Below are 17350 nucleotides of genomic sequence, written 5' to 3'. Positions count from 1 at the left end.
GAGAAGAGAGAGGAGGTAGCAAGGATAGGGCAGACCAACTAGCAAGCTTTAATTTGAACGGTGTTAACGCACGTGTGATTTACATCGACTCTCTCTCTCTCTCTCCCTCTCTCTCTCTCTCTCTCTCCCTCTCTCTCTCTCTCTTTCTCTCTCTCTCATCAACTAGCATTTCCTTTTCCATGGAGGGGTTTGGGGTAATTGTGATTTCTTACATTAGCTAGCAAAAATGAAAAAAAAAACATGGAATTTTCTTTAAATTGTGTGCGGATGTTGTACTCAATAATCTGTTTTCAGTATATAAATTTCGGGGGGGGGGGGGGGGGGGCTATATAGTCCTAATTTAATTTGTCAGTTATTCTGTCCCCACTTCGTTCTCTCTTCGTTTTCCAGGCTTTTTTTTTTATTTGGTTCGGCAAAATATGTCCGTACTTAATTAAATTTGACTCTTATAATCGGATTTAATGTTCCAATAAATATAGGGTAGGAAAGAGTAGACGGGACTTTTTTGCGCATATCCTACTGTACCATTCATTCAACACAGCTATTAGCACTCATCGAGTTCGACTTTCATTTTTTAAAGCGCTAAGCATAGCTCAGCGCTTTATTGTCGTTAGACTTCTATTTCCGGTGCAAGGAATAACTGCCCTCTATGAGCAGAAATATACATCATTTAAACTGGTAAGAGGTATAGGGAACCAGTTATCTGGGTGACGGAAATGGCCGAGTAGATACGATTGGTTCGCGGGGCTTACGTACATCAGCACGGGATGCTACGCAGTGATGAAAAAATATAGTGCGTATTCAGAAGCTAAAATATAGAAAAAATAAAATCGATTCTTTGCAAGAAAATGTCAAAAACTGTGATAAATTACTGTTCAAAAGGTATAATTTGTGATTTTAACATATTTTTTTTTCAAGCAAGTATCCATATACAAGTCGTGTTCAGCTTTAATTCACATCATCTTAAGAAAGTAACATATATTTAAAGAAATCTGGCCTTCGATACTTTAAATTGATATTCATTACACATAAACCAACATTTCAATAAGGCTCATTTCCGCCTACGCTTGCACACAGTAAATTTTCTTAGAACCAAGCTAGGTTAGCGCTTTTCAGTACTTTCAGTAATTTGATTTATCCACTGGTTTTAAAGCTATTAATTTTAGAAAATATTTCGAATTTATTGCCTGATTATATACATGTATAAATCAGAGCTGCGCTGGTGCATCTATTTACCCACCCAAATGGACCAAAATATAACTAAATGAATCTAAAAAATTTGACAAAATTAGTTTTAAACGACTCATTTTTCAATTTTAATCGGGTATGTCCTTTAGAAAAAATCTTGAACCACACACATGTTTAGCAAATAAAACGACAATTGTTTCATTTTTTTATGGGGAGGGGGTGGTGCCGGTAAAAGACATGTATTGTTTGTGGCAGTTGGGCTATACTCTCATTTGTTATAATAGGTATTACTACATATTGATATAAAATGAAAGTTTCCAATTACACTGTACATAGCTTCTATCATCCATTTTGACCCGCGCGATACTTTAAGACAATTTTCAAAGCATTTAATGTAATTCAACCGATCATTTTTGGAGAAAAAAAATTCTGGATCCCCGCCTGATACGTCCGCCTCCATGTACATTAGAATTACATGTACGTTGACCATAATATGTAAACATTAACTTAATCGGCTATGTTATGTGACGATAACATTTTTTATCAATGTATTTGCAGGATAGGTAACAAATAACAGCCTATTTGTTGATTTTCGCACTGGTTATTTGAGATAATTTGCCGCCATCCCCACACCACACACAGTTTCTTTATTCGGTGTTCTGTGTGTATGGCGACAAATTGGTAAATTTGCACTTCTCGCCCCTTGTAGCTATCACCCTGATTATATTTTATCTGGCTAAGTGTAATGTAGTAGTATATTAAGAACACACATCTTTGCAGTGCTTATTTACATCTTTAGAGAGTTACTTACATACAAAGTAAACTTTTGTATGATTTATATGCAATTTTTGTCAATTTTGATGCGTTGAGGGGGGGGGGGAGGGTAGGAAACTACAGAGACACTCAACTTGGGTGTGATACATATGCCTGTCTATACCTTCTATTCTTTCTTGTTGATATATCAATGAATGAATTATAACAAACTACAACAATAGATTTTGAAAAATTCATGCACAATCAAATTTTAAAAATTTTACTGTTCTCTGCAAAAGAAATCGGCAATGTGAACAAATTGGCACCCTATTATCCCTACCTTTAATTGTACAGAATATGTATCCTTCTATATTGAAAACAATGGCAAAAGTAAGACTCATAAGAGGTTGTTTACTCAAGAAAAAGGGAAAAAAATTGTATATATTAATAATTCCGTATGATGTGATAATATTTCAATGATTAGTTTATAATCATAGTACTAGTGTATGCCTGTATACATAAAAAACGATAAGTAATGCTTATATTTATTGATGAAACTTGGACTGATTATTTATATTTAGATTAAAACGTATTTTAGATACTAATCTTCATGCGCGGAGGAGGTCTATAAAGGAGGGGGTCAGGGGGTCTGGACTTTCCTCGGGAAAATTAAAGCTTAATATACATAGTTAAATTTTTGAAAATTGGCCTAGGACCCCCCTACCGAAAAAAATTGGCTCCGCTTATGAAGCTCTCTACCATAACCGCATTTGTACACAAAAAGGGTGAATAAATCCGGGGTTAAACTATTGGTGGTGAAATACCCCAGAGTTCAAACGCATCAAGTGGAAATGCACAAGGGCAAACAAAATCACATAGATCTGCGAAACACACTGCATTATTACTATTCTACTTGAATATTCTGTGTAAAAATAAACACAAACAATTATTTAGTTAGCTAGGGAGAAGTGAACATAGCATTTATTTGTACATAAAAGCATGTACTAATACTCTTTATTTAGAACAGTTTGATGTCGCTAGGATACGTGTTTTCAGATCCTTGATTTGATTGGTTAATTAGATATTGAATCTCGAATTTCGAATCTCGAATCTCGTATTTCGAATCTCGTATTCCGAATCTCGTATCTCGAATGATCCTTCTCGGCTTTCGTAGATTGCTGAGTAAACAGTTCAGTTGATTTTAAATGGCCATTCTAATACAATTTGTCTATCAATGGGTTTAGAGCAAAACATTTTTTGCTAAATACGCCTAAACAATCATTTTCATTTATTTAAAAAAATGAGGAGATCAAACAGAACTAGCGTTTCTGTATATGGGATAAGAATTACAATAACCAATGCTTTACCTGTTAAAAAAAGTTTCACAATTCCATTTGGTTGTATGATACACAGCCCTTTTTCGAAAAGAAATATTCTAGAAAAATTGTTTTATATTCGGCAAATTTTGGTAAGTAATGTTCCAACTATTTGTCAGCGCCACTCTCCTAAAATCAGTGAATTTTAAAATAGCTAAGTTTTGATAAAGCTTTATTGTTGATAAGGACATACTCCGTATAAATGTGCATATTTATCATTTTATGGAACATGAAATTCTAATTTGATTAATACCCTTTTTATTAAGTTGGAATTTTATAGAATCAATTATGATTTATAAACAATATTTCTACTCCTTCTTTGTATTATTAATGTTGTACAGTGAGTAGGTTAAACATCAAGTCACAAATGGTTAATTTTGTTGTCAGGTAGCATTTCAGTAATAGACACTATTTCTAAAAATAAATGCTATGGTCGGTATGGAAGAAAAAAGATAACCAATGATACGAATAGAGTAGCCATGGACATTGATCCCTGGGGGGTAGGGATCGGAAGTCTATGATTGCCTCATTCTTATTAGGACGCTTGTGTTTGCAGCTAGTCACACTCTATCCTCATCAACTTTCTTTGTTTTTTTTTGTTTTTTGTTTTTTGTTGTTTTTTTTTTTTTTGGGGGGGGGGGGGCTACTAAGGCGTAAGGCGTCTCTTTATGGTGAGGTCTACCCCCAGATATTTAGTTATCCTGCTCATATAATTCATGTACATAAGTAGTTTGTTAAAGAGACAGCTCAGCGCATCTTATTAAAAACCAACTAAAAAAAAAATTTCCGATTGGGTTCGATATTTTTGTACTACTCATAAATGTATAAACTCTCAGAAAATTACAAATTTTTCTATGAAATAAATCTAATTGTTAAATTAAACTTAATTATTACGAATAACCCATATATACTGTGGAATCATTAAAATTTGTTGGTGCCAATTTCCGTGGATTGCTTAAATTTTACAGGTTCGTGGGACGTAATTTCGTGTTTTCTCGTTTACCTACAAAAGAAAATATGACTTTATTGCATAATTTATTAATTCGTGGAGAGTGTAAATTAGTGGATGAGAGGTACCTACGAACTCCACGAAAATTGAGCCGCCACGAAATCTAATGATTCCACAGTATTCACAACGTGCTACGGGGTTCAGCCTTCTACATGTAACGCAAGTGCATTTTCTATAAACAAAACACATGCAGGGCTCGCGAATATAATCCTGAACAAGTTTGTTGAGAGAAATATGCCCTTTCTACTTCTCCAAGGTAATGATTGTTCAAAGTTTTTAAAATAACCAAAATTATTATTTTATAAGCATGCGTTTTGCGTTTTTTCACAGGAGTTGCTACAAGTTAAATTTATATTGAAGGTGAGGCCCTTAAGGGGTTGTTTGGCATATTTATGTCTGTTCATTTTAAATTAAACTGATATTGTCAAATCATATAATTATAAATTATCGAGAAAGTGATGATGTGTTCCGTTTAGAGAGTCCCTTTTACCTCGAATTCCGTGTGGACCGTAGTTGAGGAAAGATCTTGTAGTTTTCAGTACGTGTCAATTGCTATCAATCAAAATCCTTGTGGAACAAATAAACGACAAAGATTATTCCGGTTTGTACGACACTTAAATTTCGGGAAGCTCATAACTACATTAATTAGGTTTGTGAAAGGGATTTTTATGTACCTCAACTGTCACAGTCAAGATTATTTCTTATTTCGTAACGATACAATAGGTAAATCGGAAGTGAACACACCTGTGCTTTTAGCTGTGCTGTCTCTTTACTTGGTAGTAGATTTAGACTAGTATGCTGTTTTACTTAGCCCCAGGCATGGTTCGAGATATGCTCCTGGGATCAGCCCGATGAGCAGTTATTGTATGTTGTTTATAAATTAATGCATTCTTTGCATCTTTTATATTTCATATTAAGGAGGAGCAATTTACAAGTCTACTATATCATTGCTTGACATTTGTTTTCCAGTGTATGAGACTCCATCTTACAAGGCAAAGTTAGAAGTTAGTTATGTAACTACAGACACTCTGGCATCTAATTGTATAGCTGGTTTTCAAAGTATGCTGGTTACATATAATACAACAATAGCAAAAGCTATAGATGACAAGTGCCAAGATTTGAACCCAGGGAAATTTGCCATTAGAAGTTTTACCACTCATACATTTTCATTCAAGGTACTGTAACCTTTACTATTGTTGTTAATATATAATTCGTGTATAAGATTACATTTAGCTCACATGAATCAACGGGTCATACGATTTTTTCTTATTTCCTTTTTCAAATTTAGAAAGTTCATTGTTTCCCCCCAAATCGGATTTTGTTTTGTTTTATTCAAGTCAAACACAAGCTAAATATACATATCCTAAAAAGTAAAAAGAAAAATGGGGCGGTATGCAAAAAGTTTCTCTTAAGAGCTTGGGATATAATTATTGAGCAGCAGGTTATTTCTTGTATCTCAAGTCATTTTGAAACGAATACATCTACTTCCAAGTATCAAATTAATTGAGATTTTTTTTAAAAGAATTAATTAATCGATAAAAACATAGAGTTTTCTCATTTAAAATTTATCAATACCACTTGATTGCATATTTTTAGTACACATCATTAAGATGTCCATGTTCTACACTTTCAAAATCATTGCATATTGAATAAATCACCTTTTAGCTGGACGCACTCAGTAAACAGTGTACTTAGTGTAGCTTTATATAATTGCCAAGACAGTTAACCAGACGTGAAACGGTCCTTCTTACATTTGAAATTTTTTAAAGAATGAGATAACTGCACATCATTTTGTCAGTGCAAGCTCATCTGATCACAAAGATTTTTATGATCTTTCACTTAAGAGTGCAAAATATTTAAATACCATTTTCAATATGGTTGTTTGACAGCACATCACATATAGTGACTCAATCTTGGATTTATTAAAAACTGTCACATTAGGTTGAGTTTTTTGCTTAAAACACCTCTTCATCTTCGGATCTTTCCTTCAACATCTTAGCTCACAACAGAGTTAACAGGATTACGCCTTTAATTGATAAAAATCACCCCTCAATCTGCATCTACTGCCAATCTTTAAATCTAATGCTGTCAAATTTCATGTATAGCGTGCACCTATGTGTAATACGCAGCCCCAAAGCTGGCTGTAAAAGGCTGAAAACAAACCATTGTTTCACTTGCAAGCTTGAATCATATACATTTTCTACAAATCCTGAGGAGTGAAAAGACAAATGATATTTATGCACAGAACAATTTTTAACTAAAAGTTTTGATCTACATAATACTCCAACACATCCTACATGAGGGAACTCAAAGTTGTTGGACTAAATGCATAAATAACAAGAGGCCCATGGGCCACATCGCTCACCTGAACAGGAGTTCCTTGTGACATTCTATTTCGTAGCATATGCTTTTTCTATTTTAAACATTGAACCCCTTTCTGGGGCCCCAGTATTAATCCGAGGTTTATAGTTGGCTTTAACGACATAAATAGTAACATAGGAATAAAAATGTGAAGCAATGCGGTGGGACCGCACGAACTCAGCCTGAAAAACAGAACGTAGAAGAGTTCCACATCAAGAGGAATAACTCTCAGACTGTACAGAACACCATCAAGAAAGATAACTCTTGGTTCCAGACTGTACAGAACAACATAAAGAAAGATAACTCTTGGTTCCACTACATTACAGTTTACACAATTTGAGGATCCTTGCATAGAAATCTCACAAACTGTAGCATTATAGTTCTCGAGAAAAACTTTTTAAAAACATTTTCAATATATCTTTTTATGTTAAACTTTGAACCCCTCTTGTGGCCCCAGTATTAGTCCAGTGCCAAAACTTTATTTGGAATCTACATTCTTTAAGGATGCTTGCATAGTACGGTAATCTTACAAGCTGAAGCATTATAGTTCCCTAGAAAAAGATTTTTAAACATTTCCCCTCTATATTTCTATGCTAAACTTTGAACACCTCTTGGGGCCTAGTATTAGATCGAGGGTCACGGCTTTTATAATTTCGAATATACACTATTTGAGAATGCTTACATAGTTATCTGACAAATTGAAGCATTGTAGTTCTCGAGAAGAAGATTTTAAAACATTTTCCATACATGTATATACTTCTACATTTAATTTTTAATCCAGTTTGGGACCCCAGTATAAGTCCAGGGGTCACTATTTTAAAACTATCAAACCTACATTATCAAAGGTTGTATGCATGCTAGTAACCTCACAAATTGAAGCACTGTAATTTTTGAGAAGATTTTTTAACGTTACCTTTATATTTCTATTATAAACTTTGACCCCCTCTTGGGGCCCCAGTATCGGTCCGGGGGTCACGATTTTACCAATAAAGAATCTACATAAGCCAGGGATGCATGCATAATAATTTCACGAACTATAACATTGTAGTTCTTGAGAAGAACATTTTTAAACGTTTTCTTTATATTTTTTAAAATGTTTAAATTTTGAACCCCTCTTGGTGCCCCATTATTTGTCCGGGAGTCACGATTTTTACAAATAAGAATCTACATTATTTATGGATGTACATGCATGCATAGTAATATACCAAACTGATTATAGTTCTTGAGAAGAAGATTTTAAAACATTTTCCAATATATGTTAAAATTTAAACCCCTCCTGGGGCCCCACTTTTTGTCCGGGGGTCACAATTTTTACAATTTAAAATCTGCAGTATTCATACAACCTTTTGTGTAAATATTGGCATTTTTTGCTGCAGTTGTTCTTGAGAAGAAAATTTTTAAACATTTTTCCTATGTAGTTCTATGTTAATCTTTGAACCCCGCCTGGGGCTCCACTTTTGGTCCGAGGGTCATGATTTCTACAATTTAGAGTCTTTACTATACATACCAAATGCCGGAACGCCCACAAAGGCCTCGAGCTGACATTTTCTTTAAGATAGGTTTCATTAATTCAAATTGCTGTACCAATATTCGTATATCATATAATATCAGAATAAAAATATTTTGTGCAACTAAGTTCGTACATATTATAGTTTTTAATGTCAAGCAGACAACATACAAATACACATTAAACATGGGTTCATCAACAAGAGGTCACTATTGCCCTCGCCGTGCACCGGGACACATCCGTCCTCGCCAAGGGAGCCCACGGAGATCCGTGCAGGTGTCATTACAGCATTAAATTTTACTATATATTTTTACCAAAATTGCACACCTTTACATACAGATTAAAAATTCAAAACGAACTTCTGGAAAAAATCCTCTTGACATCTTTTTAAACAACGCTTCATTTACAAATTTCTAGCAAAATACACACGTGCATCCAGCAAGGCGTGAGACTTTGTTTACCTCCAAGTTGCACATGTGCCTGAAAATGAAGCTCGGGCCTTTACCCCCCCCCCCCCCCCCCCCCTTCCGGAAACAACACGCATCAAAAATTCAAATGACCTCGCATTATTACAAAACTGAAATAGTTAGACCGCTTACAAATTGTTTTTCATCTCATAAAAAATTCAGCTACTGTCGCGTGCGGAAACGCCCCGAATTCAAAGGGAAATTCGGGAATAATTTTGCCTCAGCCATGTTTTGACGTGAACCTTCAGTGAAATACTGTTATTTGACACCTGCTCGCGCTGTGTGAGTTAGGTCGTACGTGCAATAAGTCCATAAATACCACAATATGCAACTATATTTTTGAATGCAATTTTAACTTCACCATGTGATTGTATACTCAGTATATTTCCTTATAAAATACGTAGTGATGCATTTGTAATACAATGAATCATAACTCATCACGGTTTCAAAAATCGAAGAAATTTCATAATTAAACTATCTTCTTTCTGCTTTAAACATTCTTTGAACAAATTTTACGGGTTCATCATTTGTATACGAGGGTAACGCATAAACAGTGTTTCCCTAATTATAATAAAACATACTTGTTTTTTAATTTAATTCCCGTGTGAAACAAGATTATCTATGGTATGGTTGTTTACAAATAAATCCACACCACATGCGTTGATCTGCCGTATCTATATTGCTCAACCAAACTAGCTGCAATCTTGCAACAAAATCACAAGATAAATTTATCGCTTATATTTATCTTGGAGACCGTGCCCGATAACAAATAAATTTATGTATTAATTTTTATTTTCATCGGGCACAGTATCCAAATAAAATGTAAGCGATTACCTAAAATAATATTTAGTGAATTTTTACACTTTATCGTATTCATCCGTCATTTCTTGATTAAACAACCTTATATACTTATGCAGTGAGTTGTCTATAATCAGGGAGACACAGTTGGGTTTTTTGGTGCACAATTTAGTTGAATAAATGGAACAAAAGTCATGTAAACATTTTTCCTATGTATTTCAATGTTAAACTTTGAACCCCGCCTGGGGCCCCAATTTTTGCCCGGGGGTCACGATTTTTACAATTTAGAATCTTCACTATATATACAAGCTTTTGTGTTATTAATGGCATTTCTGGTGCAGTGGTTCTTGAGAAGAAGATTTTTTAAACATGTTTCCTATGTATTTCTAGGTTAAATTTGAACTCCGCCTGGGGCCCCAGTTTTAATCCGCGGCTCACGATTTTTACAATTTAGCATCTTCACTATATATACAAGCTTTTGTATAAAAATTGGCATTTCTGATGCAGTGGTTCTTGAGAAGAAGATTTTTAAAGACACGCACCCTATACTCACTGTTTCGCAATTATCTCCCTTTTGAAAAAAGCTATGCCCTTTATTTTAACCATTCATAATCCCCTTTCCATAAGGATGCTTTGTACCAAATTTGGTTAAATTTGGTTCAGTGGTTTTTGAGAAGAAGTCGAAAATGTGAAATGTTTACAGAAGGACGGACGGACAGACGGACAGACAGACAGACAGACGGACGACTGACAACGGGTGATCAGAAAAGCTCACTTGAACCTTCGGTTCAGGTGAGTTAAAAATGACACAATTTCATGTTATTTTCATGAGTTTGATAATTTTTCATTTGTAATCAGTACTTTTTCCATTAAGAAATATGGACTATCATCTCTTATGAGCATTAAATTTTGTAATTAGTCCTTTCCCGCGCCGTCGTCATGCGGCGTCCATCATAAATTATTTACAGTCATTCATTTTTTTTTACTTGGAGCATTTTGCAACCTTAATATAGTACTATTCAAAAGCAGGTCACAGTAACTTACTTTTCGATTTTTATCATGAATAAAATTGATTAATTTTTTAATCATGATATCGTTGATACGCTGAGGCCTAGGATAATAATATTAATCAGTGAAACATCTTAGATTACAAGATATGATGTCCTAATAGTAGATTGAAATGTTTTTTTTAAATTTGTATTGTTTTCTGAATAAATATATGAGAGTTTTATAATATCTTTGAAAAGTTTTATGTTTAGAGAGATTCAAAAACTGTTGTTAAGATGGGAGATGTGGCTCGTGTTAGGCACATAGCATCGATTTAGAAAGGGAGGGGGGAGGGACGGCAAACAGCTGGTGTTGTATATATATAACTTCAATATCACTCTTCATTTTCTTATTTTTATTCCAATTTTTTACAAACTTCTTAAAAAGTGGAGGTATACTCAATGATAATTCAATTTAGTATATGTTTATTTAAGAAATTTGTTGTTGCAAGAAAAAGTGGGGGTGGGGTTGTTGTTGCGAGAAAAAGTAGTGAAAGGGCAACTCCGCTCCCCCCCCCCCCCCCCGAAGCTACAGTACCGATCAGACACAACCTAACACCAGAGTAAACCCCGACTAAACCCTGGGTTTACTTTTGGGGTTTACTTGGAGTTTACTCGGGGTTTACGTTTTGAAAATGTGGGTCCACTCAGGGTTTACTTTGGGTTTACTCGGGGTCTACTTTGAGTTTAGCTGGAAATTGTTCTTAATGTCAACTGTATGCACTGAAGTGTGAAGCAGACCCGTCTTGTATCTTACCATCCTACTGCCTGTAATTCCTGCCCCTTGTATATTCCGAATACGCAGTAGGTGTCTGCTTTGAAGGGTATAGTTCTCACCAGGTTCACTCTCTGTGTCCACTCTGGGTTTACTTTGGGTTTACTCTTGGTTTAGTCTGGGTCCACTCCAGTGAACCCGTAGTAAACCCAGAAAGTAAACCCGTGGTTTAGCTGGGGTTTACATTCTGTTAGGTTGGGTCTGATCGGTACTGTACGTGCATGCATGAGCCTCGTAGTTTGATACATTCAGCAAAGTTTTCACAACATGAAGTATTACGGACACTCAGGTCTTTAATCTGTTGCTTGTGGACACAAACACGCGCGTTTAGTTTTACCGTCTGTCCAATTTAAAATATTTGCATGTTGGGCAAATAGCACAATAAATAACATTTTCCGATTTTCAGTTCATCGACGAATTGGCGAACAGTCAGAACAATTTTTAACAATTTTAGAACATTCAGAAAATATGAAGAAATTATTACAGTTCGAGAACATAATCAGTAGCCGACGACAAGCACCGAATCTTTAACACATGTTGAACAAAGCCCGATTTACAATGTGGGAGGAAGTTCCATCCGTGAAAAAATGCGGCGACCCTAGATGTGGTACATGTGCCTACATAGAAGAAGGAAATACAATTTTACTAAAATTTGGGATGGAAATTCGCGCCAATTCGTCGATGAACTACATGTATATCGTGTATTAGACTCCGTTCTAGATGACAAAGTTTGAAGTTTGATTTGTAACTACAGACGCTCTAGCGTCTGACTGAATGGATTTTTAAAAAAATGCTAACTTTATACAACACCGACATGGCTTAAAGCATTAACAAGAAATGCAGGGACTTGGAACCAGGAAGATTTGTGATTGCTAGCTTTAGCATAACTTCATTATCATTCAAGGCTCCAAATTGTATCTTGACACTTTTTTTAAACATTAATATGCTATGCATAATTAAATAGAAATTTTTAATCATTCCACTGATTTACAACACACTCATGTTGGAGAATACAAAGACAAGATTAAGGGATATGCAATCTATTCAGCAATTGTATAATCCCTAAGTTCTTCGTCTGAAAAAAAGTCCCCAACACACCAAACTTTCAATTGAATTGAAAAAAATTCTTCGTACATGTAGGTTAAAATTGAATTGTTATATGCAATGGTGCTTCCAACATAAATCTCATCTACGTAATCATGCCCCTTTACTATTCAACATATTTGAAAGAGAAACAGGCTTTATGGAAAATTAGAAGGGTTGGGTTTTCTCCAGTAATTTTTTGTATACAGCACAGATATTGATTTTGTAAGTTTTGACTCTTCATTTAAAGTTATTAAGTATTCTTCACAGTTGATATATATTGAGAATAATAGGATAACGTCGAACTTGTTTACTTTACAAAATGCAATAAAACCATCTATACGTGTTTAAAAAGCTTTGCGGGATTTTAATGAGGTTTGTCTTCAAATAATGTTATTGACCATTTATAGTTATGAAAGCGAATGATTATTTGACTAAAAGCTCTAAGAACTTAGACTGCTGTTGCCCTATTGCGTAGGAAAAATTATGACATCCTGCAAGGTATTACAACTCTTTGTGAAATATACTAATATATTAAGTGTTGTAATTTTCCGCTTTCTGTCTCCTGACAGCGCCTTTAAAGAAATTTTAAGTCCTGGCCAAACTTTGAAAATGTTCTTTACCCCTGATTCAAAATAAATAAATGTCAAATTTGAAATAAAATAAACGATAATAAAAAAAATTGTATTTTCCCGCGTTTCTGTAGTAATAGCGGGAAAATGTTGTATATACGGAACGGTGCTTATAGGGTCGGAATGTCTCGTTTACTTTCACTTTCGATTTACAACTTCCGGGCAGCAGACGAGATGTCGCTATGTTTTGCTTTCGGATGCAATTATATGACAGGGGCTAAAAGAACGTGCAGCTTTTTTAGATTTCCAAAAAATCCGCAGGAAAGGAATAAGTGGATACAGATATGCAGGTAAATATGAAATTTCACCTGTTTTATCAAAAAAGTAGATAAAAAGCGTAATTCAAGGTCACGGTGCAGTGTTAATGCTAAAGTCCACTGTACTGTCATTTGCACGTGAAAAGTTAGTAGATTTAGTTGTTTAACGATATTTTTCAAACAGTACTTTAAATCGCCAAGTCTAGGTTAAATTTGCAGCATAATTCTTTTGTGATAATATCAGATATAGTTGGATGCATGTGGTGTGTTTGTGCGCGAGAGAAGAATAACTAGGTTGATGAGGGTGTTGGCGCAATCGGCATTTTGAATTGTTTTCAACAAGGAAATAACAAATAGTAAATCTTAAAATAAAGAAATGGTAAAAAATTTAAAATAAACACCAAATATTTGTAAAGATGGCAGTCCAGTATGTATTCTACATATGTTAAAATCCCCTGTTAACATTGTTAATCTTGCCTTTACAGGAGAGAAAATAGAGCCTATACCGCCAACAACAGGCTGTGTAGCTGTCATTTTAATTATTGTGTAAAGGAAAATGATCCAACAGTTTTTCCTTATAGCAAAAATCTTGGTTGCTTTCCAGACCATTCTAAACCAAAGAGATAAATGTTTAGGACTCTACATTGACCATGTATAGTGTAATAGTTAATGGAACTACTTTACACCGACAGTGTAAGTAGTACCTGTTAACACTCTTCTTTTTATGTACTTTTTTTTACTCAGTCATCCTCTCTGTTTACTTATTTGACTATTTCACTGAGCTGTAGGATAGAGAATTTTAATTTTTACTTATTAACTTATAAAAATATCCCTTCTCTCCTTAAAGGGGAAGTTGTAAACAATAATGTATGTGAACAATAATTTCTGATTTCAAGCACTGGTATATATATTTAAAACCAATTTATATCACAAGAAGCAAATGTTTTTTACTTTTCAAAATAAAAAAAACTGCAACAGTATGTCATTCAATGTTACAGACGCAGACTCGATTAAGGAGAAATAGAAGAGAAGGCAAAATCAAACTACGAACACGGTGATGATGCTCCAGATTCCTTTGAAGGTTATACATTTCTCATATTCTTACACTTTACTCCCATGCAGAAACATTAGAATATTTGGTCTTGCTTGCAAAAGTTTTAAATGAGATATTCTTAATTAATAATATATGTGAATGAAGAATATAGTATAAAAATTTTCACAATGAAACCAATAATGACCAAAAAACCCCATAAAATTAATTTTGTTTGGTTTGCAGATAGAACAGGTCCTGTGGAAACTTTGTTTAAAGATGTGCAAGGCAGCAACGCTGATCATGACCACTGCTATGCCGTTTCTTCACCGAAGACATCAAAGGGTACACATGTTCTTAAATAAATTAACTACTTTATTATAATTTGAATCATAAGGGAAAGAAAAATATGAGGAAACTTCGAATTTCGTTTATCAAAATATGACATTACAGTAAAAATGAAGTTTCTATAACAATTTTCTGTCTGTCTAGTTGGAAGAAATGGGCAATAAACTTATTCTATATGCCTGCTGACAAAGGCATATATTCTCTATTTAACATTTCTCAACATAAGTAAGATTTAAAGAAAAATTGCTTACAGCTTTTTAGGTCACCTGAATCACTCAGGTGACCTATTACAATTGGTATTCGTCCGTCGTCGTGCGTCGTGCATTAACAATTTTACATTTTTAACTTCTTCTTGAAAACTTCCAGGCCAATAGTTACCAGTTTTTGGTATGAAGCATCTCTATGGTAAGAAAAATCTAAATTGTGAAATTCATGGCTCTACCACCCCGGGGTGCCACGGGCGGGACCAAATATGCAGCAACAAAAAAAGCCAAATTTTCAAAAATCTTCTTCTCTACTCCCACTACTACTACATGTGTGGAAAAAACTGGTTGCACGGTTATGATGTCCATTAAGCCCTCTACCAAAATTTTGAAATTTATGGCCCCTGGGTCAGGGGTTCTGGCTCTAGGGTGGGTCCAATATGACTATATAGTAAAAATAACTAAATGCATGATTATGATTTCCATGAAGCCCTCTACCTAAATTGTGAAATTCATGACCCCTGGGTCAGGGATTCAGGCTTTAGGGTGGGGCCAATAAGGCTAAATAGTAAAAATGTATCAACTCTTAGAAAATCTTCTTCTCTACTCCCATATATATTTGTTGAAAACTAAATGCATGATTATGATGTCCATAAGGCCCTCTATCAAAGTTGTGAAATTCAAGACCCCTGGGTCAGGGGTTCGGGCTCTAGGGTGGGGCCAATATGGCCAAATAGTAAAAATATATTAAATCTTAGAAAATCTTCTCTACTCCCATATATATTTGTTAAAAACTAAATGCATGGTTATGATGTCCATGAAAACCCTCTACTAAAATTGTGAAATTCATGACCCCTTTGTTAGGTGTTCAGGCTCTAAGGTGGGGCCAACATGGCCATATAGTAAAAATGTTTTAAATCTTTAAATATCTTCTTCTCTACTCCCACACATGTCGGCAAAAAACTGAATACAAGGTTATGATATCCACAATCTCCTTAAGGTGGCAGGGAACAGTTTTTTTGATACAATTCATTGTAGACAAGGGATGCATGTCTTCAAAACTATGTAACTAGAATTTCATTTGTTCCCATTTAGCACAAATACCTTAAATTCACTCTTTATAAGGCCAATCACCAATTTCTGAAGAAAATTACTAGTCAAAACCGGTAAAATTCTCTACATACTGGTTTTTATGAGATTTTGACCCTTTCATATTTTGCTAATTTTTCATGATTTTTCAGCTTTTTAAACCCCCCCCCCCCAGCTAATTCCCTGCAAAGTGTTGACCTTCCGTACTGTGTGCATGTTGCACTATCACTTGTCAGAAACTTACCGGTGTATACAATGTAGTTTACAATGTCCCATCCACCTACTTTTCGTGTTATTTTACCTCCCGTCTGTAACTTGCAATTTCACTGTGTAAAGTCAACACTAGAGTCATAGCCGCAGGTTTCGCATTTTACTTCTGATTCTCATGTACCTAACATAAGGGGCCTACATATTGCATATCAATTTCAACAAGAGACACCCTTCTAACTAATGATAATCATTAAAAATCATTTCATGAACTTTAGCAACACTCATATGCCTTCAAGTACAGCAACTCTCAATTTTACAAAAATATTGACGGGTACTTTATCCGAAACCGTCCCTTGCTACCTTACCTAAATTGTGAAATTCATGGCCCCTGGGTCAGGGGTTCAGGACATGAGGGGGGGGGGGAGGGGCAATATGGCAATATAGTGTTAATGCATATAATGATTAAAAATCTTCTTCTCTATTTTCACACATCTGTAAAAAAAAACTGACTAATTCTGTTAACCAGGAAGTCCTCTCCTGAAATTTTAACTTTCATGTCCCCACAAGGATGTGTTTTGACTCTAGGGCAGGGCCAAAATGGATGTATGTATGTTAATGAATATAACGTTAAAAACTTTTTCTTCTTTACTCCCACACACCTAAAAGGAAAACTGAATTCATGATTTTGTAGACCAGATCTTTTAGTTTTTCACCAAAATTTTAGGTTTCACAGTTCTTTTTGAAATGTGGTCGTCATTACAAATTTATAATTTTTCTACTCCAATATGAAACCTAATTAATTAGATGCATATATGAGACTCCATGACAAGTTTGTGTATGGGATATATGCTACTCAGGTGACCGTTAAGGCCAATTGGCCTCTTGTTTTTTAACATTACAGAAAGTGTAAATAATTTGGAAAAAAAGTCAAAGACATCCAAAGAGAAATGGAATCTCTAAGACTGAGAAAACAACCCTACTCTTTACTATAAGAAACATAATACAAGACCCAGACAAGGTTTGTTACACGAGTGTATTCCACAGTTTCAAATTGACTGTTCTATTCATTTTTTTTTTAAGAAAAGAGATAATGTATCGAGTTGTTGATTTTGTAAATCATATATATATATAAACATTGTAGTTCTTAAAGATAAATTTGTTCTATATAACTATGATTTTACAGGTAGAGCATGTACTGATAGAGCTTTTAGTTTTACC

The 17350-nt window shown here is 34.6% G+C and overlaps 1 pseudogene; it reads left to right on the top strand.

Moving 5' to 3' along the window:
• The first annotated feature begins 13169 nt into the window (after window positions 1-13169).
• LOC128164934 (THAP domain-containing protein 1-like) lies at window positions 13170-17133 on the top strand (annotated as a pseudogene).
• The last annotated feature ends 217 nt before the right edge of the window (window positions 17134-17350 follow it).

This window comes from Crassostrea angulata, chromosome 10 (assembly GCF_025612915.1).
Source record: "Crassostrea angulata isolate pt1a10 chromosome 10, ASM2561291v2, whole genome shotgun sequence".
Lineage (NCBI taxonomy): Eukaryota > Metazoa > Mollusca > Bivalvia > Ostreida > Ostreidae > Magallana > Magallana angulata.
The sequence above is the reverse complement of the archived record's forward strand: the minus strand, read 5'-3'. Positions and strand labels throughout refer to the sequence as shown.